We start from the raw sequence: 24,314 nt of genomic DNA on the forward strand, positions 1-24,314 counted from the left end.
AAGAGACCATAACAAGGGAGTAAGAAAAAGACAACTAACCTAAGATAACTGCTTAACTTACAACATGTTCCTACTTTACCCCAAGAAAGTTACATAATATAGCAACATTTCTGTGAACTTGTTCCTACTATATCCATCAAAAATTAACAGACCATAGTCATTCCTGGGCATCCCCAGAAAGTTAAATAGCTTATCTGTTCTTCTTGGATTATTGTTCCCCCTTCCTTAATTGCTCTCTATTGCTAGTTCCCCTACATTCTACATTATAAACCATTTGTTTTACATTTTTCAAAGTTCACATTAGTGGTAGCATATAATATTTCTCTTTTTGTGCCTGGCTTATTTCACTCAGCATTATGTCTTCAAGGTTTATCCATGTTGTCATATGTTTCACGAGATCGTTCCTTCTTACTGCCGTGTAGTATTCCATCGTGTGTATATACCACATTTTATTTATCCACTGATCTGTTCAAGGACATTTGGGTTGTTTCCATCTCTTGGCAATTGTGAATAATGCTGCTATGAACATTGGCGTGCAGATATCTGTTCCTGTCACTACTTTCCGATCTTCCAGGTATATACCGAGAAGTGCAATCGCTGGATCGAACGGTAACTCTATATCTGGTTTTCTAAGGAACTGCCAGATTGACTTCCAGAGTGGCTGAACCATTATACAGTCCCACCAAAAATGAATAAGAGTCCCAATTTCTCCACATCCCCTCCAGCATTTGTAGTTTCCTGTTTGTTTAATGGCAGCCATTCTAACCGGTGTTAGATGGTATCTCATTGTGGTCTTAATTTGCATCTCTCTAATAGCTAGTGAAGCTGAACATTTTTTCATGTGTTTCTTGGCCATTTGTATTTCCTCTTCAGAGAACTGTCTTTTCATATCTTTTGCCCATTTTATAATTGGGCTGTCTGTACTATTGTCATTGAGTTGTAGGATTTCTTTATATATGCAAGATATCAGTCTTTTGTCAGATACATGGTTTCCAAAAATTTTTTCCCATTGAGTTGGCTGCTTCTTTACCTTTTTGAGAAATTCCTTTGAGGTGCAGAAACTTCTAAGCTTGATGAGTTCTCATTTATCTATTTTTTCTTTTGTTGCTTGTGCTTTGGGTGTAAAGTCTAGGAAGTGGCCGCCTAATACAAGGTCTTGAAGATGTTTTCCTACATTATTTTCTAGGAGTTTTATGGTACTTTCTTTTATATTGAGATCTTTGGTCCATTTTGAGTTAATTTTTGTGTAGGGGGTGAGGTAGGGGTCCTCTTTCATTCTTTTGGATATGGATATCCAACTCTCCCAGCCCCATTTGTTGAAAAGACCATTATGACTCAGTTCAGTGACTTTGGGGGCCTTATCAAAGATCAGTCAGCCATAGATCTGAGGGTCTATCTCTGAATTCTCAATTCGATTCCATCGATCTATATGTCTATCTTTGTGCCAGTATCATGCTGTTTTGGCAACTGTGGCTTTATAATAAGCTTCAAAGTCAGGGAGTGTAAGTCCTCCCACTTCGTTTTTCTTTTTTAGAGTGTCTTTAGCAATTCGAGGCATCTTCCCTTTCCAAATAAATTTGATAACTAGCTTTTCCAAGCCTGCAAAGTAGGTTGTTGGAATTTTGATTGGGATTGCATTGAATCTGTAGATGAGTTTGGGTAGAATTGACATCTTAATGACATTTAGTCTTCCTATCCATGAACATGGAATATTCTTCCATCTTTTAAGGTCCCCTTCTATTTCTTTTAGTACAGTTATGTAGTTTTCTTTGTATAGGTCTTTTACATCTTTGGTTAAGTTTGTTCCTAGGTACTTGATTTTTTTAGATGCTATTGAAAATGGTATCTTTTTCTTGAGTATCTCTTCAGTTTGTTCATTCCTAGCATATAGAAACATTACTGACTTATGTGCATTAATCTTGTATCCCGCTACTTTGCTAAATTTGTTTATTAGCTCTAGTAGCTGTATTGTCGATTTCTCAGGGTTTTCTAGATGTAAGATCATATCATCTGCAAACAATGACAGTTTTACTTCTTCTTTTCCAATTTGGATGCCTTTTATTTCTTTGTCTTGCCGGATTGCCCTGGCTAGCACTTCCAGCACAATGTTGAATAACAGTGGTGACAGCGGGCATCCTTGTCTTGTTCCTGATCTTAGAGGGAAGGCTTTCAGTCTCTCACCATTGAGTACTATGCTGGCTGTGGGTTTTTCATATATGCTCTTTATCATGTTGAGGAAGTTTCCTTCAATTCCTACCTTTTGAAGTGTTTTTATCAAAAACGGATGTTGGATTTTGTCAAATGCTTTTTCAGCATCTATTGAGATGATCAATTGATTTTTCCCTTTTGACTTGTTAATGTGTTGTAATACATTGATTGATTTTCTTTTGTTGAACCATCCTTGCATGCCTGGAATGAACCCCACTTGGTCATGGTGTATGATTTTTTTAATGTGTCTTTGGATTCGATTTGCAAAGTATTTTGTTGAGGATTTTTGCATCTATATTCATTAGGGAGATTGGCCGGTAGTTTTCCTTTTTTGTAGCATCTTTGCCTGGTTTTGGTATTAGATTGATGTTAGCTTCATAAAATAAGTTAGGTAGTGTTCCATTTTCTTCAATGTTTTGAAAGAGTTTGAGTAAGATTGGTGTCAGTTCTTTCTGGAAAGTTTGGTAGAATTCCCCCGTGAAGCCATCTGGCCCTGGGCGTTTATTTGTGGGAAGATCTCTGATGACTGATTGGATCTCTTTGCTTGCGATGGGTTGATTGAGGTCTTCTATTTCTTCTCTGGTCAGTCTAGGTTGTTCATATGTTTCCAGGAAATTGTCCATTTCTTCTACATTATCCAGTTTGTTGCCATACAGTTGTTCATAGTATCCTCTTATAATTTTTTTAATTTCTTCAGGATCTGCAGTTATGTCACCTTTTTCATTCATTATTTTGTTTATATGGGTCTTCTCTCTCTTTGATTTTGTCAGTCTAGCTAGGGGCTTGTCAATCTTGTTGATCTTCTCAAAGAACCAACTTTTGGTGATATTTATCCTCTCTATTGTTTTTTTGTTCTCTATGTCATTTATTTCTGCTTTAATCCTTGTTATTTCTTTTCTTCTACTTGGTTTAGGATTGGTTTGCTGTTCATTTCTAGCTTCTTCAGTTGATCCATTAGTTCTTTGATTTTGGCTCTTTCTTCCTTTTTAATATATGTGTTTAGTGCTATAAATTTCCCCCTTAGCACTGCTTTTGCTGCATCCCATAGGTTTTGGTATGCTGTGTTCTCATTTTCATTCATCTCTATATATTTAGCAATTTCTCTTGCTATTTCTTCTTTAACCCACTGATTGTTTAGGAGTGTGTAGTTTAACCTCCAGGTATTTGTGAATTTTCTAAGTTTCTGATGGTTATTGACTTCTAATTGCATTCCATTGTGGTCAGAGAATGTGCTTTGAATAATTTCAATCTTTTTAAATTTATTGAGGCTTGTTTTATGTCCCAGCATATGATCTATTCTGGAGAAAGTTCCATGAGCACTAGAAAAGTATGTGTATCCTGGTGATTTGGGATGTAATGTCCTGTATATGTCTGTTAAATCTAATTCATTTATCAGATTGTTTAGGTTTTCAGTTTCCTTATTGGTCTTCTGTCTGGTTGATCTATCTATAGGAGAGAGTGATGTGTTGAAGTCTCCCACAATTATTGTGGAACATCAATTGCTTCCTTTAGTTTTGCCAGTGTTTCTCTCATGTATTTTGTGGCACCTTGATTGGGTGCATAGACATATACGATTGTTATTTCTTCTTGTTGAATTGCCCCTTTTATTAGTATGTAGTGGCCTTCTTTGTCTCTCAAAACATCCCTGCATTTGAAGTCTATTTTATCTGAGATTAATATTGCTACACCTGCTTTCTTTTGGCTGTAGCTTGCATGAAATATTTTTTTCCATCCTTTCACTTTCAGTTTCTTTGTGTCCCTGTGGTCTAAGATGAGTCTCTTGTATGCAACATATTGATGGTTCATTTTTTTTGATCCATTCTGCGAATCTATATCTTTAATTGGGGAGTTTAATCCATTTACATTCAACGTTAAAACCGTGAAGGCATTTCTTCAATCGGCCATCTTATCCTTTGGTTTATGTTTGCCATATTTTTTCCCTCTCTCTATTAATATCCTGTATTGTACCCATACCGAATCTCTTTAGTACTGAACCTTCTCCAAGTCTCTCTGTCCTTTCTTTGTTTCTCTGTCTGTAGGGCTCCCTTTAGTATCTCCAGTAGGGCAGGTCTCTTGTTAGCAAATTCTCTCAGCATTTGTTTGTCTGTGAAAAATTTAAGCTCTCCCTCAAATTTGAAGGAGAGCTTTGCTGGATAAAGTATTCTTGGCTGGAAATTTTTCTCACTCAGAATTTTAAATATATCGTGCCACTGCCTTCTCGCCTCCATGGTGGCTGCTGAGTAGTCACTACTTAGTCTTATGCTGTTTCCTTTGTATGTGGTGAATTGCTTTTCTCTTGCTGCTTTCAGACTTGCTCCTTCTCTTCTGTGTTTTGACAGTGTGATCAGTATATGTCTCGGAGTGGGTTTATTTGGATTTATTCTATTTGGACGTTCGCTGAGCATTTATGATTTGTGTATTTATGTTGTTTAGAAGATTTGGGAAGTTTTCCCCAACAATTTCTTTGAATACTCTTCCTAGACCTTTACCCTTTTCTTCCCCTTCTGGGACACCAATGAGTCTTATATTTAGACGTTTCATATTATCTATCATATCCCTGAGGTCCATTTCGATTTTTTTCAATTTTTTCCCCATTCTTTCTTTTATGCTTTCATTTCCATTCTGTCATCTTCGAGGTCACTGATTCGTTGTTCAACTTCCTCTAGTCTTGTACTATGAGTGTCCAGAATCTTTTTAATTTGGTCAACAGTTTCTTTAATTTCCATAAGATCATCTATTTTTTTTTATTTAGTCTTGCAATATCTTCTTTATGCTCTTCTAGGGTCTTCTTGATATCCTTTGTATCCCGTACTATGGTCTCATTGTTCATCTTTAGTTCTTTGAGTAGCTGCTCTAGGTGCTGTGTCTCTTCTGATATTTTGATTTGGGTGCTTGGGCGTGGGTTATCCATATCGTCTTTTTTTTTTCATATGCTTTATAATTTTCTGTTGTTTTTGGCCTCTTGGCATTTGCTGAACTTGATAGGGTTCTTTTAGGATTTGTAGACCAATTGAAGTCCTTATGTCTAATTTATCAGATCTACAGCTTCGTGGAGTACACTTTCTCTAACTAACCAGCAGGTGGCGTCCACGAGCCACCTGTTCTCCACAAGCCAGTTCTCCCCTGCTTAGCCTTTTGGTGAGTGGGGGAGTGAGTCTTGTGGGGTCCAATTGGGTGTACCAAGCTTGCGTGTGTAGTTGGTGTTGCCTGCCCTGTATATGGGGTGTGTTTCTGGGCAGTCAGGGAGGGGGGGTGGCTCTAACAATCAAATCTCCCTGGTGATCCTAGAGTTTTAAAGCTGCCACAATAGTCTAATCCTTCAGTTCTGTCCTGCCACAGTTTGTCTCTGCCACTGACCCACAAGTCCTTGGTATTGGCGTATGGCTCCTGAGACTTGCAAGTGGGCCCCTCTTCCAGGCTGTGCACCCCGGGTCCTCTGTTGAGGGATGACTGTGCTATGTCACAGGTGAGTGCTGTCCCCCCAGGGCAGTTCTGGGCTGCTGGGCTGTGTAGGGAGGCTCCCAGTCTGCTGAAATGATGGCTGAATGGGGCTTTGTTAATTCACACTGCTCCACCTTCCCAACTCTGGGACAATCAGCTGAGGTTGCAGGGAAGGCTAATGTCCACACCCAGTTTTGTGCTGTGTGCCTGTTATTTGAAGCACTTCCATCACACTGGGTTGTCTGGGGCAGCTCTGGGCTATGGGGCTGGCGATGGGCAGGAGTGTTTCCTGTCTACCAGGATGATGGCTGTGAGCGGACACCCCCCTTTTCTTGGGAAGTTGTGGTGTTTAGTGAATTTTCTCAGCCACTGGATTATTGCCTTTTGTCTCAGAGCTTTCTTAGTTCTGCTCTTGTCTTGACCTGCCCAAATTGCAAGTCTTTGAAGCTTTCTGTATTGGGCTTCTTAGAGTAATTGTTTTAGAAAAAGAAAAAAGGATTAAAAAAAAGGGCCCTCCTCAGAGATCTAATGGGTTATTGAAATGCTAAGAGACAAAGCAATTAGGGCCATTAAGGAAAGGTCCTCAGGGCAGAGAGATCAGCTTTTCTTCGGGATTTGCATATGAGCCTCAGGGCCTGAGCTCTGCCCTTCCCCTTTCTATGTTCACCAGAACTCCAAAAATCCTCCGCTTTTATTTTGGAGTTTTTCATGTTGTTTTTTTCTATGCCTGTCTCCTCTCTGCTGGGCTGGCTGCTCTCAGATTCTCTGGTGTCTGGTCTCAGTCTATCTATGGTTGGAGTTTGAATCAGTAGAATGAGTTTCCGATAAGGGCTGCCACTGCAGTTCTCCCTTCTCCTTCCCGGAGCTGACAGCCCCTCCTCCCATGGGACTGAGCCTGGCAGGGAGGGGTGCCGGTCCCCTGGCCACAAAAACTTACAGATTTCGCTGATCTCAGCAGTTCCACGTTTTCATGAGTGTTGTATGAAGTATGCCCAAAGTCAGATTGCTCTGTGGTGTCCAGTCCACGCAGTTCCTGGCTTTCTACCTACTTTCCTGGAGGAGTAACTAAAACATACAGCTCACCAGTCCGCCATCTTGCCCTGCCTCCCACATTTGTTCTTTTGGGATTATAAATTGTTAAAAATGAGTGTGGTTTTTAATAGTCAGAGAAGGTACAATGATGATTCCACTTGGTTGGAGGTCTTGGAGCTGGAAAAGAATGTCATCAGGGAGAACGGCAGTACACATAGATAAGCATCTTCTCATAGGTCAGCCGATTTCTCTGACCCACATCCATCATGTTAACCTTCTTCCCTTGCACTCTGGATAAAAATTTTTACCACTATGTTTAACTTCATCCATTATTCACACTCCTCGATTGCTTCTAAAAGTACATGAACTGGGAACTCTAGGGGATTTTCTATATCATATACAATTGTTGGAATTTCCTGTTCATTATCTAGGTTATGTTGTTCAACACTCATGACTTTATTCTTAAAGGGTATGTGACCAACAGTTCTTTGCAGGAGCAAAGACTATGGTTAGTTCAAGCAAACTGTGTTTTTTGACCCAAGACATTCTCCTTCCCCCACCCTAATTCATATTGATTGTCTACAAGATTTACAATGAAACAGAGCTAGAAAGTAAACTCAGGACTATGGGGGTGTATTTGTTTTACAGATCAAACATTTAAAGCAGGATTTATGGAAGCAGAGGGATGTGGGTCAATAGCTTAAGAAAATTGGACTGTAAACAAACAAAGACCTTTCTGAGGTGTGAAGGAGAGGAGAAAGGAGACTGGAGGGGGTAGAGAGGAAGACAAAGGATAGGAGGATAAACAGGGAATCTTGTTTAGTAAAAAGTCTAGATCTGAAAAGAAGTAAATGGAAGGAGGTCTGAGAAAGGTTGATTTATCTCAGACATGTCTTCTACCAGAGACCCTTTCCTCTCCATCTCACTGATAGGGATCTTATTGTAAACACTGCTTTCATTCTCTCCTTTTGGAGTCATTCTATGACACTGAAATTTGGGATCAGTGCATACTCAAACCTCAGGGACAGGTTTAGGTATAAGTCAGGGACAATTCTAACAACTGTCTTTTGTTGTTGTCATAGTTTAATAAAACCAAATTTATCACAGCACAGAGCAACCGTAAACCTTCCTTCAGTGTGAAAACATAGACCAGTTCCATGAAGATGACGTAACTTTCAAATCAGACAAATTCTATTAATAAGGAATCAACTTTCTAGAAATACTATGTTCTGTGTAGTGATTTTAAGTTCCTCAAAGTGTTTGTCATTTATTATTTTATCTCTGATTCAACCGTATTTTAAAGATAAAAAAAAAAAAAAAACTATGGTACTTCAGGTATGTGATTATTTAAGATCTCATAGGCAAAAGAAGAAAAAAAGTTCTCTAGCTAAGTCTGCTATGGTGTTAGGATTTGGATCTAGGTCCGTTGACTCATAAATCCATGCTCTTTCTACTATGCCACTCCTCATCAATAAATTCTTTCTCAAACAAGCCTACCTGGCCAAAAGAGTGTTCTCATACTACAGAAATGGGTCCGGAATCAGTACGCTCTTTGGTTCTCTACAGAGATAAAGAGGACTAAAGCTAGTTTCAAGAAAATCTTCCCATACCCTAAATGATACAAATTGATTTAGTATGTTCTATTGGGCATCTTTGGTGGGTTTTTCATACTTGATGACAAAAAAAAAAACCCATAATTTTATATATAGATCTCACATGAAACTATGACTTCTGTGGTCCAGAAGTGAGATATTTAATGTCCTTCTTCCATAGAGATTTATGGTTTCCTTAAGGACAATCACATTCGAGTTCCTCTGACTTTTTTGTTTGTTTCTCTTCACATTGTTCAGCCTTAGGGGTTTTAAAAGGCTCTGTCTGGTTTAACATTTGCTATGTGAGATTTAATGGCTCTCTACTTAGGACATCATCTTGAATTCAATGTACATATGAGAAACTAAGACTAATATATGGGAACAAGGATTTGGTGGTAATTCCTAGAAAGCACATCTAAGTAATGAAATAAAACATGTAACTCAAGTGCAAAATGATTTACTTTTCAAAAGGAATGTGAGGTTCAGATTTTTTAAATGGTACATTCATTTAGTTTTGTATGTATAAAAGTGTGAAGTTGTATAGTCAGTTCCAGGTATCAATTTAAGTAATGCATCTTAAAGATTATTTCACAATTCTTCCATTGTTCCATAAATAGATTTTGAGAATAAAAGCTGTTGAACTAAAAGTTCCTACAATAATATAACTGGATAAAGCAACAGGGAAATTTGAGAGAAATATGCTTAGAAGACTAAATACAATGTGGAATTGCCAAAATATATCTTTTGAAAATTTACAGAAATAAAACGTGCAAGAGAGTGGACCAACCGATGGCTAAAAGTTACATTTTGTTCAATACCAAGGGCCTGTTACAAATGAAAATGGGGACCCAGGCATATCCTGAAAATATACAAAAATGTTAGCCCTCAGAGAATGGAATGTGCTAACTATAGTCTCACCCTGTGAAAATCCAGCTTAACGTGAAGTTGATAAAGGAATGGGTGTTATTACTGAGTTTATCCCATTAAGTTCAACAATTTAGGGTCCAAAGAATGAGCCTAAGGGCTAGCTGATCTTGTTTGACTACAGTTAAACACATCATGGTGCAATTTCTACTTTATTTTGGTAATGTGACTGCAGGTTGTGCTCTCTTCCATAATAGAATCAAATGCTTAATTATTATTTTATTCATGTATTATATCTTGGCCTCAGATCAATCTAGCTAGCCAGCTAGCTAATCTCACAAAATGAACACAGAAATGGAAGACTTTGCCTTTCAAATCTCCCAGTGACACAATTTGCCATCCATCAGCTTGCATTTTCACCATTTAACTCCCTTTTTAAGTAACATCATATAGATGTACCCCCAATGGCAGCTAGCGCCCAGGGTCTAGAAGTGCACTCCATCAGCATCAGGCGTTCCTCTTTTTTATGCAATTTCTTAACTGATTATGAATTTGGTTCCTTTAGAAACCCAATCTCAGTACCCATGTCAAGGCCATGACTGTCTTCCTATGAAATTGAAAGCAGAGTCACCTCACCCCTTTTTTCTCCCCATCGATCATAAGCTTTCTGTCCCTTTGTGCTCTGACAATCGTATCTTTTCTGAATAGAAATGGTTCCATTGTCCAAAATGGAAATCATTTTCCCCACTTGGTCCAATTGTGCAGAAATAAATGCAGATGTTACCTAGTTTCACTATTTTCACCACTCCCAACAATATTATATTCAATCTTTATGGATTATAGATTTTTCTTGTTCTAAATGTGGCTTTGCAAGGTATTTGAATAGGGACCTATATTGGTCAAAAAAGATTATACCTAAGTAACTTCAGATTTGCATCTAGTGCAAAAAGCCAGACCCAGTGATATTTAATATCCTTTACTGTAATATCTTTAAATCTTACCACTGCAAGCAAATGTGAAAATCCTTAAATTGCTGGCCTCAGTGTTCCCATGTCAACTGGCATATGCTCAGGTTGGAGATCCTGCCAAAAGTCAAAAGAAAACATTTATGAGACAGAGCCTGATGGAAGATTATTTTAATCCTGGCTGTCCAGAATTGATGGCAAGCTTGATTTATGAATACCTGCTGCTGCTTTAATGATAAGACCACTTAAACACAACTGAATGCAGTGCACCAATGGATTTTTTATTTTTTGCTTCCTACGCTAACTCACAGCCTGATTATTGCTCTCCACCTGATGCTCCAATTGAGAACAGGCCATTCATGAATACAAGCAGGAAGAATAATAGTGCACTGCATGGATAGTTTTAATAAACTGCAATAGGGACAAAATCTCTGGATAAAAAGTAATCAACGAAGGTTAATGAGGCCCATACATGTACGACTGGAAAGTCTGTGGACATTCTATAGGCCAAGCCCTGGGTAGTCAAGGACACATGGGCTTTGACTGAGGGCAGCATCAGAATGAGCACTGGACTCTGAGGGCACCTTATACTTTTACTCAAGAGAAGCTTCCAAGTTCTCTCTAATGTTCACAGGATGAAGCTTTGAAGGCAGGAGTGGACTAATCTTGCTCTGACAACACTACTAGAATAGAAGGATCTGGTCCCAGAAGGGGCTCTACAGAAAGGCAGGAAATGTAAGCCTCTGGGGGCATTCTAGAATCCAAAAACTGATGACGGGGACTAAAAGGTAGGTGAATTAATATCCCCAGGGTCTCTCTGAGACCACTTGGAAAACTAGAGAAGCTTTAGGTCAGGAACATCAGGTAAGTCATTTTGGAATACTCCTCTAGATATTTCTCTATTAAAAAAAAAATAAACAGAATTAAGGGGCTAATTTTTCAGTGGAAGGAATACATGCAATTATGAATATAAAATTAAAAGTAAATTCTAAGGAAACTCCTTGAAAGCAAGAACCACAATTAAGAACTTTTTATGTACTACTCTATGCCATCCACAGCACTCATCTCTTCATGTCGCAATTGAGGCAAAAGATGTTTTATTTGATAGAAGGATACAGACTTTAATATAATAAAGTTATGTTATTCAAAAGTCCAATTTCTGCATTACCTTAACCTTTCAAAGAGTCATTTACGATAGAATTATTATAAGATTAGTATTACTAAATTCAGAAAATATTTGGGGAAGTGTGTAGGAACACAATTCTCAAATGTCAGTGTATTGAAGAGTTGCTTGGACAGTTTGTAAAAATGCAGATCTCTGACCCCATTTCCTAAAAGATTCTGAATCAATAGGTCTGGGATGGATGGGGCCGAGCACTATATTTTTCAGAGGGTAGAGGATTTTAATGCACCTGGCCCAAGAATTCAATTCTAGAAATAATTACCAGAGGCCACTTTCAGACCCAGTTAGTAAGAAGATCTTTTCTGTGTAACTAGCCTCTTCTCATGTTATCTGGTTATGGTTGACCTACATCAAGCACTGAATTTAGGAGAAGTATATGTGAGAGTAACAGAAGCTGTGATATTTACGGGGGAACTTGCTTTTCAAAAATCAGAAACTGCCATCTACAAAACAGGTGACTGAGACTTATGAAGACGGCAGATATAAACCCAAACTTGTTCCAGTTGTATTGAGGTACTTCCTGCACAAATGAAGCTGTTAAAGCGAAAAAGCCAGAGGCAAACTTTCCATCACATAGAAATATCTTCCTTTTTAACGTTTGGCTCCAATTCTCAGCACATCAGTCTGACTTTTAACCTTGTAAAAACATCTATTTTGAGCAATAAGGTGTAGCATGAGGGTTTTTCAACTGAAGTCGTAGAATCTCCCTTAAGTAGTGTGCAAATTTTATGTGCTTCTGTGTGTGATGCATTCCCTCCACCCCAACCTCTAGCACTTAGGGTCCATAGCTTTCATCACATTTTTAAGGTGGTCTCTGACACCTAAACGGTTAAGAATCTTTGGATTAATGATCTGGGAATGTTGGTTCTAATCTTAGCTCTGCTTTTAACTGGTTTTGTGCCCTTCAGCAAATGATTTTACCTCTCTACACCTCAGTTTTCTCAACTGTGAAAAGAGAAAGCTGATCTAGGAAAGTCTAAATATCCTTCCAGCTCCACAATTCTATAAAATGCCAATAAAACTGGGAGCACCCACTTGGAAGGCATCTTGCCATACCCTTTGTCCTAATCACCTTATCTATGGGGCAGAAAGTGAAGCCCAGAGAATTTATCATACAATAATTATTGGGAGATCACTATTGCACCCAGAATATCCCATTCCTACATCAGTTCACTCTTCACTCTAACTCACAATAAGTTTATAAAGCTCTATTCCCAGCTCACGTTTTTACTCACTGACTGTGGGAACAGTGAGGGCAGGGTTTTCCTTTCTTGGCTGGGAGAGGGGTACATTGTGTCCTTCGGGGGTTCTCTCCCAGATTTTCTCAGGGAGAGAACATATGCCCAGGTCCCCAGAGCACTGTACTCCCACACTCACAGCTGTACAACAGGAAAGAAAAAGCTGTCTACAAGCTTTAAAAAAAAAAAACTCAGCACTTGCAAAAGTGCTCTGGGGTCTCTTCAGGAAGTGTTCCAGGAGAATTGCTATGGTAAAATGATCACTAAGTTATCCTCTTCTGGATCATACTCCACACTCAGACATTAATATTTTAGGTACATCACTGATACTTATTTACTCATCCAGAGTCAACATTCAGCAAGTATACCTGGCAAGGAAACAGACCCAGTTCTTGCTGTCCTGCAGATTACCATTGAGGGGGAACTATGGCCTTGTGCAAGGTCTTCCAATCCTGCCTGTGAGCTCTGAGAGCACACAGAGGTACCACCTTCCCAGAGGAGGGACTCATGCTTCCTTTGAGCTGTCCTCTTTCAAATTTGTGAACACTGCTCAGGAGAATCTCTATTATCTTAGGGTGAATCAGTTTATCCAAACAGCTTTTGTTAAACCTAATAAAGCATTAGACTCTCTATATTTCCTCATTCTGTCCATACTTCTTTGCTTATTAAATCATAATTATCCAGTGACATCTAAGTCAAATTCCCATTTCTCAATCTCCCAGTGTGACTTTATCCCCTCCCTAAGAATGTCCAGAGAACCTCATCCATTCCTCTCTTAAAGTAATGGAGATGTAAGAGTTTTAGACCTTCAACAGTATAGAGGAAATATAAACCATTCATAGGTAAGGAAGCAGTGATCTAGACAGATGAAGTCGGAGAGTAATTGTTAATCAATCATTACAAATCAAATGGAAGGAAGAACAAAGTATATTCACTTTATAAGATATTTTAAATATACTATCTAACCTTCATAAAAATCCCGCTCAGTAGATATATTATAGATATAGTATTATCCCCCATTTATAGATGCAAAAAGCAAGTCTCAGGATAAGTAACTTAAAGGAGGTCAAACAGCTGCCACGTGCTAGTTGGCAGAGGTGGGCATCAAACCCAACTCGTTCTGAGGGTGCCAGGCCCATCCATGTCAAAGTCTCGTTCACTTGCCGTCTCCCCCTCCACACGGGTCACAGGATGGGTGGAGAAAGTGTTGAAATGTACTGAGAAAGCATATTTGGGCAGCCCTAATGATAAACGGCAGATCCCTGCCAACTTTGCCAAGGACCCAATCTACTGCAAGGCTTCTGAGACTCATCCTCCCCTCCCACTAAGGTGCAGAGAGGAGAGAGACAGGCATGAGGGCACCATCCTAAGGAAAAAGAAAGTGATGGAAACTGGCAGAACAGGCAACCATCCAAGCTCCTGGCTGGCTGTAAATCAGAGGGCATTGGCAATCATGCTAAATCTTTCAAGCCCCAGGAATGATAGCTCAGCAGTTGTAAAGTGTGAAAAACTGCAGACTTCTACCTTGTATGCACTTTTAAAGGGAAAAGAGCTCCTCCCAATCCTTATTTCTGAAAACTAGCTACCTTATACACATATGAGATATGTGGCAGATTTTCACACAAAAATAGGCAGGCAGGAATCAAGTTTGATGGAATGTATCTGTTCCTTTGCTGATGGGTAACAATTCCACATCTACTTCCAGTGAACTTTCCAAATATTCTGGTAACTATGACAGCCGAAGTACTCCAAAATAATCACCACACTTTCCGACTATATGGACTTTTTCACTTCACAAACTATTTTACATGTACTATTCTTATTTAAGTTTACAAACTATTTTACATGTACCATTCTCATTTAAGTTCCACAAAAAAACTGTAGTAAGTTAATTGGACAGTTATTATAAGGAAATTGAAGCTAAATAAAGTGTCCAAGATAATATGCAAAAATATAAAAACAATAAAAGGTATACATATTGAAGTTTTGCTGTGTGCCACACGCTACTGTATTTTTCACTTAATCCTCACAACCACTCTTTGAAGTATTATCGTCACACAGATAAGAAACCTAAGAATTAAAGAAGTTAAGTGACTCGCCTAAGGTCACAGAACAAGTTGGTAGCAGTGCTTGCTTCAAATTCAAGTCTAAGTCAAAGCCCACACTCTTAACCTAAATTTGTCTCAAGACTAAATGAAGGAACATAATTTCCAAAGGTGTCATCCATTGTCAGAGCCTCCAGACTCCTCAGTCTGCCGTGACACAACTCTGACTTTCTGTGGCCTCCGCATCACATTTTGAACTGTGGAAAAATAGAAGCCATTGGAAACATCAGGTCAAAGTTCCTTCATCCGCTTCCCTCCCTATCTGGGTAGTTCAGGCTAAATTGTCTGTGTCAGAGAAATCTATGATTTCGTTTCCCCCATCTTACTCATGCAGACTGAGCTGTGTTGCTTTTTCTCACTTTCTCTTGTAGCTGCTGATGGCTACCTGCCTACATATGTGCAGAGTTATATATAACACATTATGTGCACACTCAAACGTTTTTTATAACTCCTTGCATGGGCTCACAAAAAAAAAAAAAGAAAAAAGAAAATTGAAGAATTGTAAAGAAAAGAGAGAAAGGAAGGGATCTGTTAAAGCAATTTCCTTTCAAAGAGCAGTTCTCAGGTCTTCTTGCATATGGAGTGTATGTGTGAGCACAAGTGTGGCAAGTACATTGAAAATGCTGTAGGGCATGTGTCTCTGCATATATATGCATAATGTCCTTTTCACACTTTGGAGCTACCAGATGCCTGGTCCTGCTTGGAAGGGGTTTGGTAACCCACTTGAAATCATGAAGATTCATAACTCATTTATGCACACGGCAGAACCCCTCTAGATGACATCTCCTGCTCTATAGAATGATTGAGAGAAAGATGTGATAGAGCTGAAAAATGACAATGAAATATTAGCAGTGCTGCAGTGTTTACACGAGGCCCCCAGCTAAATGAGAGAATTATGCAAGTCAAAAAAAGAGGCAAGCCTTCAAGCAACAGGAGAAGCAAAAACAAAAGAAACAAGACCCACCTAAGTGTCAAAGACTAATTTTATTGCTATGGGGAAAGTCCTGAGATATTGATGCATCATACAGGCAAGTATGCAGCCCTCAACCTTGGACTTTTAGGGCAAGAAACTGCTTAGGGAAACTGCCCGTCCATTCACACCTGATCTCTAAATTTAAGTCACCCTCTGAGGAAGTGGAATGTAAATACAAGTTTGAGTGGTGGTGGGTGGTGGTTGGGATGTACTCAGGATGATGTCCTGGCTCTGCCTGGGTGAGACTCTGTAACAGGCTCTAGCCAAGTCCCCTGATGCCACCCTCTCTCCAACCAACTCCTTCCCCACTGGCTCTCTAATTTCTGAAACACAGAAGTTATGGTAACTCTCCCACTCCCTTCTGCCCCCTCCTCTTAATAACTCTCCACTCAGGGAATGAATATATGCCCTTCAGAATTGGATCCTTCCTTCACAGGCCTTGACACATGGAACCTCTTGCATCCTCCAAACACAGGTTCAGTTTTCTGGGCCTTTGCCCAGGCGGTTCTCTCTGCCTAGAATGCCTTTCTCACTTCCCCACTCAGCAAGTTCCTATTTATTCTCTAAGCAACAGCTTCTGCATTTTCAGTGAGGTGGAGACGTTCTCAACTCCAGGAAGGAGCTAGTTATTTCCTCTGCAATATCCTCATGGCACCTTGCACACACATCTCTACTTGACCACCTAGCACTCTCCACTGGAATTGAATTTTACACTTTTTAGCCTGCATTAAATGATGGATATCATTTAATATACAGGAGCAATGTCTTGAATCTTTCGTTCTGAGTAAAGTGCCTGGTATATGTTAGCTTAATAAGTACATGTTGCTTAAAAAAAAAAACAAAAAAAACAAATGGCTCCCTGATTCCCCTTCCAAATGTTTTTTAGCAAAAGAAAACGTGAGCCTTTGTGGTGATTTAGAGCTATCTACCCCAGAAAAACATGTTCTTAAGCATAATCCATGCCTGTGGTTGTAAGTAGGACTTTTTGATGAGGTTACTTCAATTAAAGTATGACCCAACTCAATCAGGTTGGGTCTTAATCCTATTGCTGGGGTCCTTTATAAGCAGAACGAAATTCAGATAGACAGAGAGAAAGCCATGGGAAGCAAGAAGCTGAAGGACAATGGAACCCAGAAAAGGAGGGAGAGATCAGGAGAGGCTGCCATGGGCACTGCTGTGTGACAAAGTAGCCAAAGACTAAGGATCACCAGCAGCCAGCCCCAGAATGCCAGCCTTTGAGAAGAAAGCATCACCTTGATGATGCTTTGATTTGGACTTCTTCTGGCCTCAAAACCATTAAATTCACATTGTGTAAGCCAACCTAGTGCATAGTATTCACTTGAGTAGCCAAGGTTCATCATTCTTTGATCCACTCTTGCAATGTTTTAGAAAAGAAGGATAACTCTAAAAGGCAACAGATCTGTGTACTGACTTGTCATCTTTCTGTTGAAATCTATTCCTTTTGCAATTTCCTCTTTACTATTAACTGCACCCCTCTGCTATGATGCTAGGGTACTCTCAGGTCCAGGAATTAAAGCTCCCAAAGAAAGGGAGTGTCATGTGCTGCAAAGGGCTCAGGCTTTGCCTTCAAACGGTCCTTAGCTTGAATCCAGGTGTAGCCTCCATGAGTAATGGAAGCTGGAGCAAGGTTCATAATCTAACTGACCCTCAGGCCTGTCTCAGTAGTAAAAAGAGGATTTTAATACCTATCCTATTAGGCTGTTGTGAAGATAAGATTAAATTTTGGCTACCAAGAACATGGCTCACTGTAGGTTCTCAATAAATGCTAACATTTATTTTCTAAATTTTCAGCCACAATTAGCTCCAGTGTTCGGCCCTCAGAAAGTTTTGCTATTCCTCTAGAACAATAATCACCCTTGGGTGGTTAGGTGCCTTATATATCAGAGGCTCCTGAGTGATTTTCTAAATAATCCTCACATTGCTTTTGAGAAACACTTCTGTAATGTGCCATCAGTGTTATGGATGGAAGTGTGGTTTATTTCTCAGGTGTTTTCAGACAGAAAAGTGGTTGCGAACCACTTCTCTAGAACTTATCTTGGAAACTCTTCCTCTTTATTTTCACAGCCATAACTCTAATGGGGACCCTAAACCTCTCACCTCGAAATTGTTATAACAGCTTCTTAGCTGACTGCCCTATTTAGAGAGTTTCCTCTGGTGGATTCACCCTGTACGTAGTAGCAAGAATCACCTCTCAAACTCAAGGAAGACGGACCAGCCTTCTGCTGAAATGGACACGTCAGCAGTCCCCACAGAGAGAGCCAGCCACGTCTCTCCAGCGCTCTCCTACTGCTGCTTCACACATTTGTTCCTTTGCCTATGTTCTTGCTTTTAAAAAACTGGAGTGCCTTTCCCTCCCCACCCTCTGCCCTTCCTCTTGAACCTACATAGCCAAAAAATTTCTAGAATCCTTCAAGACAGACTCACATAACCGTAATCATCGCCCCCTCTGTGCCTCCACTGTACCTAGCTCACCTGTCTTGCTACATTCATCATACAGTTACAAGTTACCTGTTTACAAGTTTGATTGTTGTACCAGATTGTGAATTATTTAAAGGAAGAGACTGTGTCTTATTTATCCTGTATTGCTCCACAAAGCAGGTGTTCCCGAAATTTATATTGAACTGAATGAAAATGAACTGAAATGAACCCCTGCTCATGTTTCATTTGACCATTCAGTTTGCTACTGCCACCTCCCAAGATGGGTGTAGCGGGTGCCCATGTGTATATGTGGTATGCATTTCTGGGGTTTTCTCATCACTTTCAGACTTGCCCAGAGTGTTTCTTTTCCAAAAGAGATTGTGCAAAAAAAATTAACAGTTGCACATCTATAGCTCATGTTCATTTCAGAACCAAAGGAGGCTCTTGTTGCTTCTAAATTCCCTCAGGTGGACTGCAAGATAGTGCTGCCAACTTGACTGAAACTCCACCCAATCTAACTGCCTGGACTATCCCAGAATGCCTGACTGTTTTACTTTGTGATTGTCCTGTGAACGGGGCAGGATTCTGCTCCCACATCAGTTCCTCGCTAGTGGATGGCACTGCTGTAGGCCTTTCCCTCAAGTATAGTCATTCTCTGTGATGGATGCATTCAGTCTCTTGGAGTCCCAGTAAGTGCTGGCTTGTTCCTTGAGACCTTGTTCATTCATTCATTCATTCATCAGTTACTGAGCCTTTTTCTCATATCAAGTACTATAGTAAGTCCTGGGGAAATAAAGATGCAAAAGAAAGACATCCCCTGAGAGCCCAAAGACTACCCTGCAGGGAATTTAATCCTATCTTGAAAACCACGGTTATAGTTTACCTGGGTGGAGCTGAAAGTGCAAATTTCCTCCTCTGACTCACAGCCCACTGGCAGACAGAGTTACATGGTGCTAATGGAAGGCTGTCCCTATCTCATTGCAGTATGTTAAAATCTCTGCTCTCAAACATACATAACTTCCTGACTTTGACCAGATCTAAAGATACAGTATATAACTGAGAAGGAAATATGGATACAGCATACTCACGAAGAACCGTCAATAAAATTCTGCTCTGGCTCTAACACCAGAACTGTGTTGTCTAGTATGATAGCCACTAACCACATGTGGCTATTTAAATTTAAATTGATTAAAATGAAATAGAATTAAAATTATCATACAGTAGTCACACCACGCACATTTCAAGAGCTCAACAGCCACATTGCCCAGTGGCTACCATACTGAACAGCACAGACATTGAACATTTCCATCATGTTGGAAAGTTCTATGGACAGACTGCTCTAGAAAATAATCTGAATTATTTATTCATCAATTCATTTATTTTATAATTTTAGGAATTGCTTAGAATATTATGAATTGAATAGACTCAGTTCAGGATCCTGAAGGAGGGGAAAAAGTTAAAAGTCATCTATTTTTGAAGAGTTCACAGTCTAGTGGCAAAGGCAAATACTTTAAAAATGGAAAAAAAAAAGATATTGTGCTGTGTGAAGTATGAATGCATGAGAAGAAACAGCCTAATTTTTTCCTTGAAAAGTAAGAGAAAATTCAAAGAGGAGGTGAGATGTGATTCTTGAACGATGAGTTGCAGCTCTCCTAATTTATAAAATGGAAAGGGCATGAGAGGTGGTGGGAATGGGACATTCAGCATCTTGGGGCATGGCAGAGTTCAGTGCACATTGGGAACTGCAAGTCGTTTAATATTCCTGGAGTGAAGTTTAAGCTTTTGGGACAGTGAGTGAGAATAGGCTGGCAAAGCAGACAACATGGTGTGCTAAAGTGAATGGGTTGAGCAGGTTGTGGGAGGAAGAGGGTTAAAAAATTATACCAGTAGTTAAGAGCATTGGGGTTATACAAAACTGGGTTTAAGCTCAAAATTATTTGCCACTACTAGCTTCATTATCTTTAGGAAGTTTTACCATTTCTTTGAGCCCCATTTTTTTCTCATCTGTAAATGGTGCTAATAAAATTCCAAGCCTTCCAGTTGTGTGGATTAAACGAGGTAATGGCCATGGCACAGTGCATGGCATGGGTTAAACCTTCAAAAATGGAAGCTATTATTATTACTATTTTATTATTCTATAGGGAATATGGGGTTCTAAAAGGATTTTGAACAGCAGAGTAAAACGGCTATATTGTATAAATAAGACACCAAACAATTACCAATGTCAATAATAATAATGGCTAATATATACTATTACCAAGTGCTTTAAATAAGCCAATTCACCTACTACACACAACAATGCTAGGAGATAGGCTACAATTGGTAACCACCATTTTACTGAGAAAAAAAAAAAAAGGCATAGAGAAGTTAAATAATTTGTCATATTCTTAATAAGTGGGATTCAAACCCAGACATCCAGCTCTTGAATCTACATCTTTAGCTCCCAGACTGTTCTGCCTCTGTTAGAAGTTCCTTGACAAAAACCTGCCTGATATGTCGAATTATTTCCCACCACAGCATGGCTTCACAATATATCTATTTTTAAAGCAAAGATCTTCATAACAACATTTTCACACATGAAAGCCAGGAAGACAGTACATGTGCTCTAGAAGTAGTCCATACAAGTTCATCAGGATAGTAATGGTTAAATGCTTGATAAGCTGTGAATCATTAGAAAGATAGGTTCAGAATCTCCTTGGATAATCAAGACATGACTACAATTCTAGAGCATCCTCAACAAGAGTGAAATTGTGACAACCTCTGACTTTGGGTTATGTCTCTGTAAAAGTTTCCTCTTATGAAAATGGGGATAATGCTTCATAGGTTTGTAAGGAATATTAAATAAGATGATGCATAGAAAAGATTTGGCACAGGGTATGGTACAATGATGTTCATCAAGAAGGAGTTACTGCTGCTGTGATTTTTGTTCTTTCATTTAAAGCATCATCTGCCTTGGGAAACCTTTCATAGAACTCATTTAAACTCTCTTGAATATCCTACAGATGGAGAGGAGGATATCATAGATATGAAATTCTTCAAAACAAAGACATCATAGACTGTGACCTAAACTCCAAGTTTCCTCGTATAAAACCTTCTCTGATTCAATTTCCAACAACCTTTTCTGATACGTTCCTGTATTTACCCAAATTTGGGCCCAAGAGAGCTTAATACCATGATGTTTTCACTGTTGACTTCACGGGCAGCCTCATCTCTCAGCAAAGTTCTCCCCAGTGTCCTTTCTTCTAAATTTTGCCCTTTGGTTTTACATCATCCTCACCTCACATAACTCCATTTTAATGCGTGAGATAATATAGTTATCCAAATTTGTCTGACTCCCTTAGAGTCCAGCCTCTCCTTGGCTGGATGATCATCAATTCCCCAGTGTAAAAAACCGGGTTGTACGTCAGCACAGGTGAATGGCACATTTCTTCCCTGCTGACAACGGCAAATAATAATTGTGGAAGCACGTTTCTCAAATCATCAAAGGCATATCCTTTTTTGCTGATTCTACACATTTGATAGGATCAGAAAGCAGATCCAGGACATCAGCCAAGAAGAGAGGGGAACTGAAGTCAAGGAGGCCAGGATTAGGAAGAGAAGGGTTCAGTTGGGTGATATATTTAAATTCACTAAACCCTGAATCAAGTGAAATTCTTGGAGAGATTCAGCAGGATGGTGGCTGATGAGAGAATCAGGAAATTGAATGTTGCTTTGGCACTTGATTAAAAGCACATTGTTGGGAGCTGAGTTGTCATGGAAAACTCACTGGACTAGAGAGTATGTGGGTTTGAGGTTTGGAATTACCAGCTATGCGACCTTGAGCAAAACACTTAACCTCTTTTATTCTTGGTTGTTTTGTTTTTTTAATTACTAAAATGCAGGTGATAATTGCAAATAATAAAAACTGCAAACAGGATTTCATTTTTAATTGAGAAAATGTACAAGAGTTTATACTTTTCAATTGTCTTCAAATTGATAAACTATTTTCAAGTACAGAATTTACGTGAAAGTGCTTGGCAATAGTGGCTCAAAAATATTTATTAAAACTTCCTCCTACCAATGGCATTTTGCCATTTTGATGGCACAAAGAGGTTAAGTACCTTGGCCAAGGTCACACTGCTGGTAAGAAGACCTGAAATTTACCCAGGCAGTCTGGCTCCTAACCAATAGAGTACACGCTCTCTCTAGATGAGGGCTCTTACAGTCCCAGTGGTTTATCTGAGTCTCAAAGGCAAAGGTATCAGGCTAGATCCTGAGTGGATCACTGGATCCACATAGCTAGGACCCTAAGGCAGTGAATGGCCACCGTATCTCCCAACACTAACTTCCTCACTCCCCTTCCTGAGCCTTCACACATGCTGTTTCCTGCATCCCAGTTTGCAATGTCTTTCCTCTTCTATGCCAAGCCACATCTCTCCCTTCCTTTAAAATTCTCTGCTGAAGACATAGGGGCATGGGGAATAGGGATTGGATTGTTTTTCATTAGCATTTCAAAGATATCAAAACAACAAACAAACAAAAAACCTTGTTCATTTTTTGGCATAAACACAGACTCCAGGACTCTGAGTCCCACTCTGAAGATTCACCAAAGACAAGGGGAAGTCCAGGGATTTATAGCATCCAAAGTGAGGCATCCGTGACTTTAGATGGTTTCAAAGGGTACCTTATTTGATAGCAGCCAATAAAGCAGGAGACAGTGCCAGATCAGATAAGAAGAAAGAACATCTCCGGCCAGAATTAAAAAGGCTATTTTGGGATATGTCAAAAGGAGTGAAGCTAGATTGGAAATGACTGCAAAGGTGATTAAATAGGTGAGAACAAAGAGAACACTTCCTGAATTCTGGCTAAGAAGGAAAAGATTCTTAATCATTTTTTAATTATACTTCATAATTAGCCAAGTCACAAATGCCATGGCTGGGATTAAAAGATTTTTCATAAGGCTGAAACTGCTATGGGTTTTTGCTATGGAAAGTGTTGGGGACAGAAGGAGGGAGGGAGTACTAAAGCCCTTCCAATTTGTATAATAATTTGAGAAACCAAGTTTTATAAGCACATTTGTTTATAAAGCACATTTTGAAAGACACTGTTGTTCTATTTTTGCTTTTTTCCCCTTTCCAAAGGAAATGAAAAAGCAGCAATGGATTTTTTTCCAGAGGAACAAAAATCTTGAACAGTGTGGCAAACAGCCACTGGAAATTGCTTACGAGTTCCTAGAGATAATGGATATATGCTATCACAGTTATATTACAACTCTTCAATGACAAGTAGTAAAGAGTAAGAAAATGTTGACATTTAATCTGAATGAGTTAGTCCATACTAAATGTTCTTAATTAGAATCATAGAAGGCATGGAAAACAGTTCAGTTACTTACAGAAACAAACAATAAAATCAACTGTAACAAGCATGCATGCAGTGTATTTCTGCTGGGAAAGCAAATCCTTTCCAAATTAGAAAGAGTTAAGGAAAACTCTATGAGGAAAATAATAATACTTTTGAATAACTTGTTATTTATGTCTTTATTCATTCTTCAAATGTTTATCTAGCATCTATTATGTGTAAGACTGCACATTGCTTGTACTGCATAAACAAACAAAAACCCATGATCTGCCCTCATGAGGCCTGCAATCTAGGGAGAAAAACTTTTTTTTTCCTCCCATCTACTTTCTTTTCACTACCTATCTCCCTTTGTGACTTCTTCTGGTCTACAGCTTGGAGTAAACTCTACATGCCAATTAATCTCTGATTGATATCATTAGCCTGACCTCTATTCCAGGACCAAGACCCAGGTACCGAAATGTCCAATAGGCCCATGGAATGTCTACAACAGTGTCTAAGAGGGCTCTCCAAATAAGTGTCTCCAAATCAGAGCTGGCCATCTCCCCCATTCCTTCCTCACTCCTTCATCGACCTCTACCAATTGCTCAAAGACAAAATGGAGAAATCTTTTTTATTCCTCCTGTGATGGTGAGGTTCATGTGTCAACTTGGTCAGGGATGGTGCCCAGGTGACTGGTTGAGCAAGCACTGGCCTGTTACTGCAAGGACATTTGTGGCTGGTTAATAAACAAGAAGGCTGGTTTATTAAATCATCAGTCAATTGGCTGCAGCTATGACTGATGACGTCAATAAAGGGTGTGTCTTCCACAATGAGAGAATTCAATCAGCTGGATTTAATCCAATCAGTTGAAGACTTTTTAAGTGAGAAAGATAGAGGACCTTCACTTCTTCGGTTAGCTAGCAAAGTGTTTCGTGAGTTGTTCATCAAAGTTGCCAGT

The 24,314-nt window shown here is 39.3% G+C and overlaps 1 protein-coding gene across 1 annotated transcript in view; it reads right to left on the reverse strand.

Annotated features, from left to right (window-relative positions):
- Positions 1 to 24,314, reverse strand: part of SEMA6D (semaphorin 6D) — a 614,253-nt gene that overhangs the window by 374,633 nt on the left and 215,306 nt on the right. Inside the window, exon 2 of the mRNA XM_037834069.1 lies at positions 10,139 to 10,219. The gene's annotated coding sequence lies outside the window, so the exon portion shown is untranslated. The remainder of the gene's footprint in view (positions 1 to 10,138; positions 10,220 to 24,314) is intronic.

Source organism: Choloepus didactylus, chromosome 4 (genome assembly GCF_015220235.1).
Source record: "Choloepus didactylus isolate mChoDid1 chromosome 4, mChoDid1.pri, whole genome shotgun sequence".
Taxonomy (NCBI): Eukaryota; Metazoa; Chordata; class Mammalia; order Pilosa; family Megalonychidae; genus Choloepus; species Choloepus didactylus.